The sequence below is a fragment of the Bombina bombina genome, chromosome 6 (genome assembly GCF_027579735.1).
Source record: "Bombina bombina isolate aBomBom1 chromosome 6, aBomBom1.pri, whole genome shotgun sequence".
NCBI lineage: Eukaryota > Metazoa > Chordata > Amphibia > Anura > Bombinatoridae > Bombina > Bombina bombina.
In genome coordinates, this window is record NC_069504.1 from 1,044,033,788 (window position 1) to 1,044,046,667 (window position 12,880).

The following is a 12,880-nucleotide window of genomic DNA, read 5'->3' on the forward strand; positions in this document are numbered from 1 at the left end:
AGACAATGAGTCAATGGAACATCTTCATTACTTATGGGATCCAATACCCAAGCTAGAGTACACAGATGATACGGGAGGGACAAGACAGGATACCTAAACGAAAGGCACCACTGCTTGAAGAACCTTTCTCCCAAAAGCAGCCTCAGCCGAGGCAAAAGAATCAAATTTGTAAAAACTTTAAAAAGTGTGAAGAGAAGACCAAGGTGCAGCTTTGCAAATCTGTTCCACAGAAGCTTCATTTTTCAATGCCCATGATGAAGCACCAGCCCTAGTGGAATGAGCTGTAATCCATTCAGGAGGCTGCTGTCCAGCAGTCTTGTACGTCAAACGTATAATACTCTTCAGTCAAAAAGAAAGTTACAGCTGTAGTTTTCTGTCCCCTACATTTGCCTCTGATATTCCACATGTCAAAGCATACGCATTTGCACAGTTAAGTAAAACATGCTAGTGCCTAATTCCTTAGTGCCATCTTTTCCCCTAATAGCACTAGGGAAATCTGAGTCTAAGTTCAATGAGGTGAAATTAATTTTTTTTTTAACAAAGTGCCCAAACTCTCTTTCTGAGATCTTTGTCCCCCAAAAATAAAGTCAGCACTTAACTCATTTTCTGCCTGGCAGTCCTCAGGTTTAAGAGGTCCTCTCCCTCCCATGGACCTGGGAACAAACAAAGTCTTGAGCCAAAATCCCTCAGGTTTTCTTTTAGTCAGGACAGCATCAGTATGGGAGGCGCAGTGAGAATTATGTCCCACAAGTTCCCATTGCTTTAAAGCCACCAAAATCTCTACTGTAGATACTGATATGGACCACAGCTACACCCTAGGACAAAGCAGCACTCTCTGGCACTACTTTAAAAATAATAAACTCTTGATAGACTAACCTAATCTAACACCTCACTTTACCTCTTCCTATCACTAACGTAGACATAGAGAATGACTGGAGTGGGAGGGAATGGAGGAGCTATTTAACAGCTCTGCTGTGGTGTTCTTTGTCTCCTCCTGCTGACCAGGAGGTGAATATCCCATAAGTAATGAAGATGATCCGTGGACTCATCGTGTCTTTAAGAAATAGGTTTATAAAGGTAATCAAATCTGGACAAGCACCACCACTTGAATGGCTAGATAGATAACTTCTTTGAGTTCTTTACAGAGATAGAGATTCCAGAAATTAAAGGGACATTGTACACTAGATTTTTCTGTGCATAAATGTTTTGTAGATTATCCATTTATATAGCCCATCTGGGAGGGTTTCTGTAACAATGTATAGTGTTGCTTTTTTTTTTTTTTTTTTTTTTAAAACACTGGTGATTTTCAGACTCCTAACCAAGCCCCAGTGTCAGGAGCCAGCAGTAATCTGTATAGGCATGTACACATCTGTTTATGTTATGTCTTTTCATATGCAGGGAATTGGGGGGGGGGGTTGCTCTTGTTATTCCAGCTCCTTTCACAGAGTGTCCCAGTCAACTTAAACTGGGTGCTTCTATATAATTATCTGTGCATGTTCTCTTTTAGTAGTGTATTACATGCAGTTATATGAAAATTGGTGTGCACTGTTGCCTTAAAAAAAACAAAAAACACTTCCTCATACATCAAGTGTACAGCATCCATTTGGATGATACACATCGGGACTCATACGCACAAAAATTTGGTGGACTTTGAGTCATTGGGTTTTACCCTGTTTTTGTTTTTTTCTTGTGTTCCTATTGCTACCTTCAAGTAGATATAAATATCTATATCTACTGTGGTGGTAGATGCCAAGTAACAGTGTTTGCTTAAAGGGACACTGAACTCAATTTTTAGTTTCGTGATTCAGATTTGTGTAGAGCACTAATCTTATAACTAAAGTAGTTGAGTAGAGTAGACAAGTGTTATAAAAGGTTTTGTGTTTTTCACTTAATAGGATAATTTAAGACACAGGACCAGCTTCTATAAAATGTACTGGCATGGTGTCATGGTTCTCACCTGTTGTGGGTGTGTTCTTTCTATTACCATTCTATAAAACCTTTCCACATCTTATTCTCAGTGCTTGGTAATTTTGCAGCTCATTATAGCGAGTCTACCTGAAGGCTCGTTCTGTTTGTATGCAGCTCTCCTTTTGTGCAACTCTCCACATATATGGGACTTTTTTACAAGTTCTACATCTTTTTTTTTTTAATTTAGTAATTTTTCTTTTATTGAAAGTAAAAAAACAAAAAAAAAAAAAACAAATCTCTAATAAAAATATGCCATACAAGGCAAAAATGACAGGTTTGATAAAGATACAAATATATATACATTATATAAGGGAAAAAAAAAAAAGGTTAATGTCATACACACAATATTGACATACATTGACCGTTTATATCGTTACACCAATGAGCTAAGCCCAGTAACCCATGTCTTTCAGACGTCTTTAAATAAAAAAACTATACTTAATATTACAATAATAAAAGACGACTAGACATGGTATCATAGCTCAAATAGTATAGACCAACTCAAACGATAATAACCAATAGGGCACAAATGAGGTTTATAATACGTAATATCATCTAAGCTTAATACACTTAAGCCATAAGGACCCAAAAAGTAAATAACTTAACAGTCTAGAGCTCATCATTTTAACTTGCTGGGACTGAAAAAAAGAAAAATAATTTTTTACCACTTACTCAATTTAGTTTCCCTAAAAAAAAAAAAAAAAAAAAAAAAAAAAAAAAAGGAAAGAAAAAGTAAATTAAGTTCCTCCTCTCTCCCCAGCCCCCCCCCTCCCCTCAATCAGTGTTAAAGCCATCATTATGAATGATCGTTTATCTTGGTTCATAGCGCTCCTATTCCCTGTAACTGGAAATCCATGAAGCCGGAAAATCACCATGCAGTACAAAATCTGCGAAACTATCTGAGCTTAAAAAAGGGAATAAGATACGTTTTTGGATGGATAAGGTATAGGACTTAATTATGGGTAACCAGTCAAAAATGAATTTTTTTATTTTTTTTTCATTAGAGGATTTAAGGTGAAAAGATTCAAAAATTATTTGATTCTGTATCTCTTGCGTAACCATAGCGAAGGAGGGTACATACTTTGATTTCCAATTTTTTGTGATGAGATGTCTAATAGACATAATAATGGATACTAAAGTTTTTAATCTCAGAAGAGAATCATTGACATGGAAATTTAAGAAAATGATATTTTCTGAGTTAAATGAGACTACAGTAGCATAGTGTTTTTTTAACCAGAAGGAAAGTTTATTCCATAATTGTTTTAATTTTGGGCAATAGTAAAACATGTGTAAAAGGTCTGCCTTGAAATATGTACATCGAGGGCATTTAGCGGATTGTGAGCTATACATTTTTGCCAGCCTAGCAGGTGTTATATATGACCTATTTATGATTTTAAAATGAGACTCTTTCCAGCTGGATGGAATTCGACATTTGTTTACTAAAGTGCAACTATCCTTTAATTCTCCGTCTTCCAAGTTTGGACAATCTTGTGCCCATGAAGCAGAGATATCATTAAGACTGAGTAGATTCTGTTTATTGAGCATAATGTCATACATGAGAGAGATTGAAGTTGATCCCGTTTTGTATTTTAAAATACATTTTTTAATATCGGACCACGCTAGGCACCGACCCAGCTCCCAATTATGTCTATTGAGGTAGTGTCTTATCTGAAAATAAGCAAACATATCTTGTCTGGAGAGATCAAATTGCGTGACAAGCGACTCAAATGAACATATATAGCCATCCTCATGAAAAATTTGATATATATTAATAAGTCCTTTATCCATCCAATTCTTGAAAGTTGCCTGAGAATAACCAGGAGAGAAATCGACCACTCCAATTATTGGGAGTAATTCGGAAAAAGAGTAATCAACACCAGTAATAGAGCAGAATTTCTGCCAAGCTCTAATAATGTTATTTATAGTTATCAATCCCTTAATATTATAGGGTAACTCCTTTACTGGACAATGCAAACTAGCTTTAATAGAGAAGGGAGTTATCATATAATTTTCCATTATCGAGCATGAAAAAATATTTGTGTCCGCTAACCAGTCTATGGCGATTTTAGCTAAGCAGGCGATATTGTAATATTGTATATTTGGCAACGCTAGTCCCGTGGAATCACGTGAGTTCATTAGTTTTTTAAGTGCAATACGTGGTTTCTTATTTTTCCAAATAAATCTAGAGAAGAAAGAATATAATTTATGTTGATCTATCACAGGAATCAGTAAGGGTAGGTTCTGAAGCGGATATAATAATCGAGGAAATACGATTGTCTTAACAAGGCTAACGCGCGCCGAAATCGACAAAGGAAGAGAGGTCCAATTTTCTAGATCAGTTTTAATCTTCCTCATCAAGGGAGGAAAATTCAACTGATACCAGCAATTGGGATTGGGATGAATATAAATACCTAAATATTTAAGTGTTTCTGATGTTTGGAACGGGAAGTTAAACTTGGCATGGCTATCCTTTTTAATCCACATTAGTTCACTTTTTTTTGAGTTGATTTTATAACCTGAAAATGAACTAAAAGTGCTTAGGCAATTTAAGAGAGCAGGAATTTCTTGTACAGGATCTCCTAAAAATATCAGTAGGTCATCTGCATAGATTAGAAGTTTTAAAACTTGTGGGCCAATTCTGATACCACTAATAACGTCTCTAAGCCAAATTGCTAATGGTTCGAGAGCTATATTGAAAAGAAATGGCGAGAGAGGGCAGCCTTGCCTAGTACCTCTACCTAATGTCAGCGCAGGAGAGACATTAGAGTTAACTAAAAGATATGAGATTGGGTTTCTATAGATATTATGTATGAATCGAGTAAATTGATTTCTAAAGCCAAATTGTTCAAGCGCTCTAAATAGGTGATTCCAAGCGATTGCGTCAAACGCTTTTTCGGCGTCGAGGCTAACTAGGGCTTTGTCTTGTTTAACTTGTGTGAGTTGTGTTGGATCAGTATTATATAAGTAATCTATACATGTAAGTACTTTGCGGATACTTTTTGAGGAGTTCCTAGAACTCATAAAGCCTGTTTGGTCGGGATGTATTATTTTATCGAAAGAAATAGAGAGCCTGGAAGCTATGATTGACGTTAATATTTTGTAATCTGTATTGAGAACAGATATAGGTCTGTAAGATGCAGGGTCTTCCGGGTCTTTATCTTTTTTAAGGATTAAGGAAATATTTGCAGCAGTAAAATATTTTGAAATTGGTTGATCATTAGTAAAATAATTATTAAAAAGTTTTTCCAGAGACTCTACTACTTCCTCCGACAAAATTTTGAAAAATTCAGCTGGAATGCCATCGGGACCCGCTGCCTTGTTTAATTTAGACTTGGTTATAGCATTTCTAATTTCCTCTTGGGTTATAGGGGCATTTAATATTGCTATATCTGTGTCTAACATTTTCGGAAGATTAATCCTGGACCAAAACCTATCTTCTTGGATTGTATCTGGTTCTATTCCAGCATACAATTGTTGATAGTAAATATGGAAGAAATTAACAATTTTATTCGGGTCCACGTATCTTTGAGTACCTGACTTTATAGCCAGAATATAATTTTTCTTTTTCCTATTTCTGGTTAATTTGGCTAGGAATTTGGCGGAACAGCCATGAAAACCTTTGAAAAGAAGATTATTTCTAGTTTCAACCTCTTGAATTTTTTGCTTTATTACAATATCCCTTTCCTGCCTAGCTTCAATATATTTCTTCCAATTTTGGTCATTACGTAGATTATTATACCTTTCATAGGCAATTTTGATTCGATTTACTAATAGTGTCTCTTGTGCAGCCGCTTTCTTTTTTATGGTACTCAAATAAGCCTTTATCTCTCCTCTTATGACTGCTTTAGCCGTTTCCCAAAAAGTCTCTATTTTATTAATATAGGTTATGTTGTTTTCACAGTATTCTCTCCAAGTTTGTCTCAGCCAGATCTTAAATCTGGGATTATTGTACAGATATTTAGGAAAATAGAACGTAAAATTATTACTCTTATGTTGACTTAGAGAGGGAAACAGGATCGATATGCTAGCATGGTCCGATATGACAATATCATGTATCTGGGGGGTTGACCTAAATATAGATAAAGATTCGGATAATAAAATATAATCGATTCTCGAAAATGTCCTATACGTTTTGGATTCACAAGTAAATTTCCGAGAGTCGGGATTTTTAATTCTCCAAATATCGACAAGTTTCATCTTATCGCAAAAGGATCTGAAATATTTAGCTTGCCGATCATATTCTTGTTTATTTCTAGTGTCAAATCTATCGAGATCAGTAGATAAAGACATATTAAAATCACCCCCGACTATAACATTTTGGTTAATATGAGGAAATAGTTTAGACTGGATTAATTTCCAGAATTTGGATGAATATTTGTTAGGAGCATATATATTGCATAAAAATATTCTGGCCTCATGGATTTGAATTTGTACTAAGAGAAATCTAGCTTCTGGGTCCCTTTCTATACTCAAAATCTTATAGGTCAAATTTTTATTAATTAAAATTGCAACTCCATTTTTTCTAGAGGCACATGGGGTTGCTATGACTTCCCCAACCCATTTAGACTGAAGTTTAGATATTTCAACATCTTTAAGGTGGGTTTCTTGTAGGAAAACAATTGAGGGGTTTAATTTCCCCAGTCTTTGAATAACTATCTTACGTTTTATTGCTGAGGTTATTCCTCCTACATTCCAGGAAAGGAGCTTAAATTCCTCAACTAAGTTAAATCCTGTAGTGGCCATCAGCTAAGATTGGAATACTCAAATTCACAAATATATCTACCAATAGCTGGAGGCAATGGGTGGGGGGGGATAGGGGGAGAGAGAGAGAGAGGAAAAAAAAAAAAAAAAAAAAAAAAAAAAAACAGAACAAATAAAATACTGAACTTAAAATTAACATTAGGAGCCATCTGAGAGATATTTCTGCGCTTCTTCTACAGAACCAAGAGATATCCTGTTACCTTCCTTCAAAATTATAATCCTTGCAGGATATACCATCCGTGCATTTTCTCCTTTATTAATCAATTGGGTACAGAAGGGGGCCATACTTTTTCTCTTGAGAGCAGTTTCATTAGAGAAATCCTGAAATAACAGAATCTTCTTGCTTGCTATAGTGAATGTTTCTAATTTTTTAAATAATTTAAGGATTTGAATTTTATCCTGAAATCTAAGGGTTTTAAAAATACAGATTCTATTTCTAGGTGATCCATCTTGGTTGACTCTTCTAGGGCCTATTCGATGGGCTCTTTCTATTGACAGGGGGAGAAGGTGGGGGGGGAATCCTAAAGCTTGAGGGAGGACTGTTGAAGAAAAGTGCAACAGGTCCTCAAATTCTGGGGTATCGGGTAAGCCGACAATTCTAATATTGTTACGCCTGGAGCGATCTTCTAGATCCTCCAGGCGATTTTGTAAACTACAGATTTTGTCACCTTGTTTTTGTAATATATTTTCTTGTGTGTTTACCAGATCTTCTAAATCTGAAATTCTGGTTTCAGCCTCTGTAATTCTAGAAGCGAACTGTTTCACTTCTGAGGAGATTACCTCGAGCCTAGATGTAATATTTGATAGGTCTTTTTTGATAACATCAAATTGGGGTATAAACAATTGACTCAGTTGTGTTATTAGTAATTGTGTATCAAAAGGGTTTGTCTGGGTTTCTAGAGAGGAGTCTGAGCTAACCTCCGTTAGTTTATTTTTTTTGTCCTTAGTTTTGGCAGGCATTATGGGTGAATTGTGTTTCACCTGGGTGACAAATTTTTCCATTAAGTACGTGATTCTTAGTGTTATTGTGTCTAAAAATTAATAAAATAACGTGTGATACCCTGAATAGGGGGGGTGAGATCAAAAAATATTTAAACCATAAAGGAAAAAAAAAGAAAAAAATAATTTTGTGTGTCTAGACCAAAAAAAAAAGAATATGTTAATTTTATTTCCTTCCCCTTTTTTTTTTTTTTTTTTTTTTTTTTTTTTTTCAAATAGTGAGGTGTTTTTTTAAAGCCTGCAAGAGTTGGGTAACAACATACAACGGGGGAGCAACAGATTTTGCTAAGTCACCTCAATAGCTTCTAGACTAACAACTCTGGACTTCTAAGTGGCAATGGGAGAATATGCAGATAATATGGGTAATAATGGTGATACTGCTTATGTTGTGACAAATATGTGTATGTTCAATTTCGAGACCACAATATATCTTATACCTTTGAGAAAACCTTTATCTGTCAATTAATAACAGATTCTGTAGTATGTATATCAGAAATATCTTAATTATCCTTATAGGTCAGGGGATAAATCATAGATAGATGAAAATCAGAGAAAACACATGAACCAATACCCCAGTATACAAGACCCGGACAGCAGCTGTTAACACTCCCAATTAGAAACTTATTAATATTATTAGTTTCTGTCCCAAGATTTACTAAGTACCTCAAATAGGAACAGTGCAAACGGTTTAACATCTGTACATCACCTCTATTGTATTATGAGCATTTTCTATGAAAACGATAAGATTATAAACATAATTTTATATGATTTTTTGCCTTCAAGTATCTAACAAAAAAAAAGAAATAAGATAAAAAATGCAGCAGGAAAAAAAAAGAAAAGAAAAACAAAGAAATCATTGAAGATAGCAACCCAATATTCAGTGAAAAAGTGAACTAGAGTCAATTCAGATTAAGCTGAAAATGTCAGAAAAACAAAGTCTTAATAAAGGCCAGAATGGCTCAGATACTTGCGTAGACCAAGATAGAACAGGTACTTCTTCTTTTGTAGTAAGGATAAGTAAGGTCCAACTAATAATGTCATGCCAGAAGAGGTGAGCGGCACTCCTGCACCGCCAGCCGATTGAAGCGTAGGAATGTAGGCACTAACTCATGAAAGGTAAGAGTAGCCGGGCCAGGCCGGCAAATTATAGCTTTCCTTGACGAGGTGTCTCCCTGCCCGGTGACTCTCTTTGATCCGGCCCCAGATCCGACGGGGGGGAGGTTTAACGGGCTTAGGATAGAAAACTGGTATCAGGAATTTCTTCTTATGTGCCGTAAGCTAGATACGAGTTAATAGAATTACCACTTCCCAGCGGAAAAATAAGGAGAGCCGGTCCAGGGCAGCAGGTTATAACTTTTCCTTATCGGAATGACTCCCTGTCCGGTGCCTCTCTTTAATCCAACTACACCTCCGACCAGAGAAAGATTTATCCGACTTGGAGTAGGCAACAGGTAGCAGGTAGCAGGGATTTTACAGGTTGTCTGCAGCTCTTACGTGATATATGCACCGTCTGGCGCTATTTCCCGGCCTTTCACCCCTCCCTCGGGGGAGCCGGACAGCAGAATGGCCTCCCGCTTTAGATTTTAGCAGCTCGTAGGTTTTTACTGTGGCCGGCAACACCGGTACTATACATCGCGTCTGTACATCTTTGGTGGACCTACGGCTATTATAGCTTTACCATTTGATATTGGCGCTGTGGCTTCTTGTCTGTAGAAAGCACTTTTTCTTGAAAATTGTAGCAATTAGGCTCGCTTTAGTGTGGCGTCTGTCTGATGGCTCTAGACGCTGTGGGACCTTCGACGGTATCTCTCCGGTGGACCGGAAGGACTCCAACACACAAGCTGTGGCCGTGGCGAATCGGCCTAACGCCTCTCAGGGACTTCTGTGCCAATGGGCCGAATCACGGCTCGGTATCCGCACGGGAATCGGTCCTCCTTCCCGGCAAGGAAAAGCGGCACTGCGGCTTGAAAGAAACGCTTAGCTAGCGAGTCGGGCTCCAGCCTGCCTGACTCTCTAAGCTCCGCCCCGGAAGTCCGAAACTCTACATCTTATCCACATAATCTATAGTGGACCCTGTTTGTTCCAGCATCAGCCATTCTCCTCTGTTGAACACGGACTATCCACGCTTCACACACTGAACAGCTTGGTTCACACTGTCTCCTCCTGCACGGCATACACAGCACACTGATAGTGCTGACGTCAGCTACGGACACTGCAGTCTCTGCCACACTGAAACTGATCCCTGGCTCTGTCCTCACTGCTCCTGCCGGTTCCCGTACAGCTCTCACTACGGTGCTGGGTAAGAGCGCTCAATGCTTCACTATAACACTGCAGTTGCTAACAGATGATCAGGACTAATACCTTCTACCATAACATTAAAAAGGTACCCATTTCTTTATTTTATACAATAGGCTTAGGAAGCATCTTGGAGAGTTTACTATACGCTGCCTGGGTATACAATTATACATCTCCCACTCCTAACCTATATATTAAAGACAGTATATGCTTAAACACTAAGCAAGTTGTTACTTTGTCACCTGTACTGTTACATATCTTATGTTGTATTCCTATTAATACTAGCATACAGTTCAGCAGCTGAGTTTTCACATATAAACTCTGACTTCCATTTCAGGCATCCTTGACATATTACCAAGCCCTAAAATGCAAGTGGATCCAGCTGAACTTGGTAATGCTATAGTTGCTGTCACTCAGAGTAGATTCATTAAGCCAAGGCCTTAGAGAGGTTCAAATTGAAGTACAAAATATCAGATCTTAGCTTAGAGCGGTTTATACCAAGGTATCACCTCCTGAATCTACCGCTGAACCACAAGTCTCTCCTACTGAAAAGTTTTTAGGAGATAGAGGTCAATTTAGGAAGTGTAAAAACGCCTGTCTTACTTTTCACCCTCAGGCCCAAAACTTATTCTATAGAAAGACAAAAAGGTTTTAATGGTAATTTCCTATTTAAGAGGGGAGCCTAGGGCTTGGGTGGATACATTTTTTAAATTCTAGGACTCCATATTAGATTCTTTAGATGCTTTCCTCAAGGCTATGTCGTCTCTGTACGAAAATCCTTTTAAGCAGGTAACTGCTGAAAATGCTTTACGGAACCTCAAACAGGCAAGACCACCAGTTGAGGACTATATTGCAGAGTTTAAGAGATGGTCCAAGGACTCACAATGGAATGAGGTCTCACTCAGTTTCGTTTGGGATTATCTGATAATTTAAAAGAGGCGTTAGCTCGTATAGATTTACCAGATACTCTTATACCCCATCAAATATTGATAGATGCATAGATGAGCGATGACATGAGAAATATATATCCGATAATGTCACTAAAAAGGCAGTTCAGCTTCTTATTACCCCTCAACATCAACTTCACCTCCAGAACAACCTATGAAAATAGAAATTCTTAGGGGACCTCTCTCCTAGGAAGAGAATAGACCACTTAAGTTGTGTATGTACTGTGCTTCTAAGGATCACAGTATCAAGGATTGCACCACTCTTCAAAAACAGAAGTCTGGTAAGCTCATTAAACATACCGATTGTTTATCCACTTCTGCTTCTTATTCGAGTTACATCTCTCTACCTTTATCTTTACAGTGGGACCAAAAGCACCTGAACACTGAAGCAATCGTCGATACTGGTACCTATGGGAATTATATTGATTTAACCACTGTAAAAAATAAACACACACTTATTGCAAATCAAAATGCTGTTTCTGTCCGTGCTATAGATGGTACTCCTATTAGCACAGGTCCCATAACCTACGAGACGGTACCTTTACTGATCACCATTAATTTAGGTGATACTGAGTTCTTGTCATTTGAAGTAATTCCCTCACCTATGTATCCATTGGTTTTTGGCATTAATTGGCTTACAAAACATCAACCCAATTTGCAATGGGAGAAATTCTGAATTATACTAATCTCAGATTATTGCAAAAATACTTGCTATACCATCCACAACATACTTCATGTTTCAGATACTGCACTACCCTCACAATATTCTGACTTTCAACATGTTTTTGATGCCAAAGAAGCACAAGTCTTACCTCCGCATAGGCCTTACGATTGCCCCATAGAGCTACTTCCTGGAAATACAATACCATTTGGTCACATCTACCCGCTTTCTCAACCGGAGCTTGAACATTTGAAAACCTACATTGATGAGACTCTCAAGAGCGGCTTTTTCAGACCTTCCACATCACCAGCTGGTGCTGCTATGTTTTTTGTAAGGAACAAAGACAACTCTTTACGCCCCATCAGATTATAGACATCTGAATAAAATGTACCAAGAAAAATTGGTATCCTCTACCTTTAATACCAGAATTAATTGAAAGGCTACAAGGGGCTACCATTTATACTAAACTGGACCTGAGAGGCGCTTATAACCTCATCAGAATTAGATTTGGTGAGGAATAGCTTACTGCCTTCCACACAAGATATGGGCTGTTTGAGTATCAGGTTATGCCATTTGGTTTGTGTAATGCTCCAGCCACTTTTCAAAACTTTATAAATGTCATCTTTAGAGACCTACTCTGTGTACTTAGTTGTTTATCTTGATGACCTATTTTTTCAAAAACTTGGAGCATATTACTCATGTCAGGACAGTACTTTCCAGACTAAGAGCTCATCCGTTATATGCAAAGATGGAGAAATGCATATTAAACTCTGAAGAAATATTCTTAGGTTACCATATCTCACCATCTGGGATTCAGATAGAAGATACTAAGGTTCATGCCATAAAAAAATTGGCCACAACCTTCTAGCAAACAAGATGTTCAACGTTTTCTTAAAACTTAAAGAAAGAACTGCTCTCTATCATATCATCCTTCGATCATTGGAGACATCTACTGGAGGGGACTCAACATCCTAATTCTCATCTACTCAGATCACCGTAACTTACAGTATCTACAATCCTGCAAAACTTTGTAAGCACTTCTAAGTGAGATGGCATCTGTTTTATTCATGATTTAACTTTATAATTATGTATCATCCAGGGACCAAGAACGGTAAGGCAGATGCCCTTTCGAGACGAGAGAACAAACCTGAGACTGTCACACATCAATCTTTAATTATTCCCACAGAATGTTTCATAAAGGTTAATTAACCTCTCCCTACAACTTTGAAGGAGTCCCAAGAAACTGACA

The 12,880-nt window shown here is 37.4% G+C and overlaps 1 protein-coding gene across 1 annotated transcript in view; it reads right to left on the reverse strand.

Annotated features, from left to right (window-relative positions):
* OVCH1 (ovochymase 1) overlaps positions 1 to 12,880 on the reverse strand; it is a 173,544-nt gene that overhangs the window by 129,369 nt on the left and 31,295 nt on the right. The gene's annotated exons all lie outside the window — the stretch shown is intronic.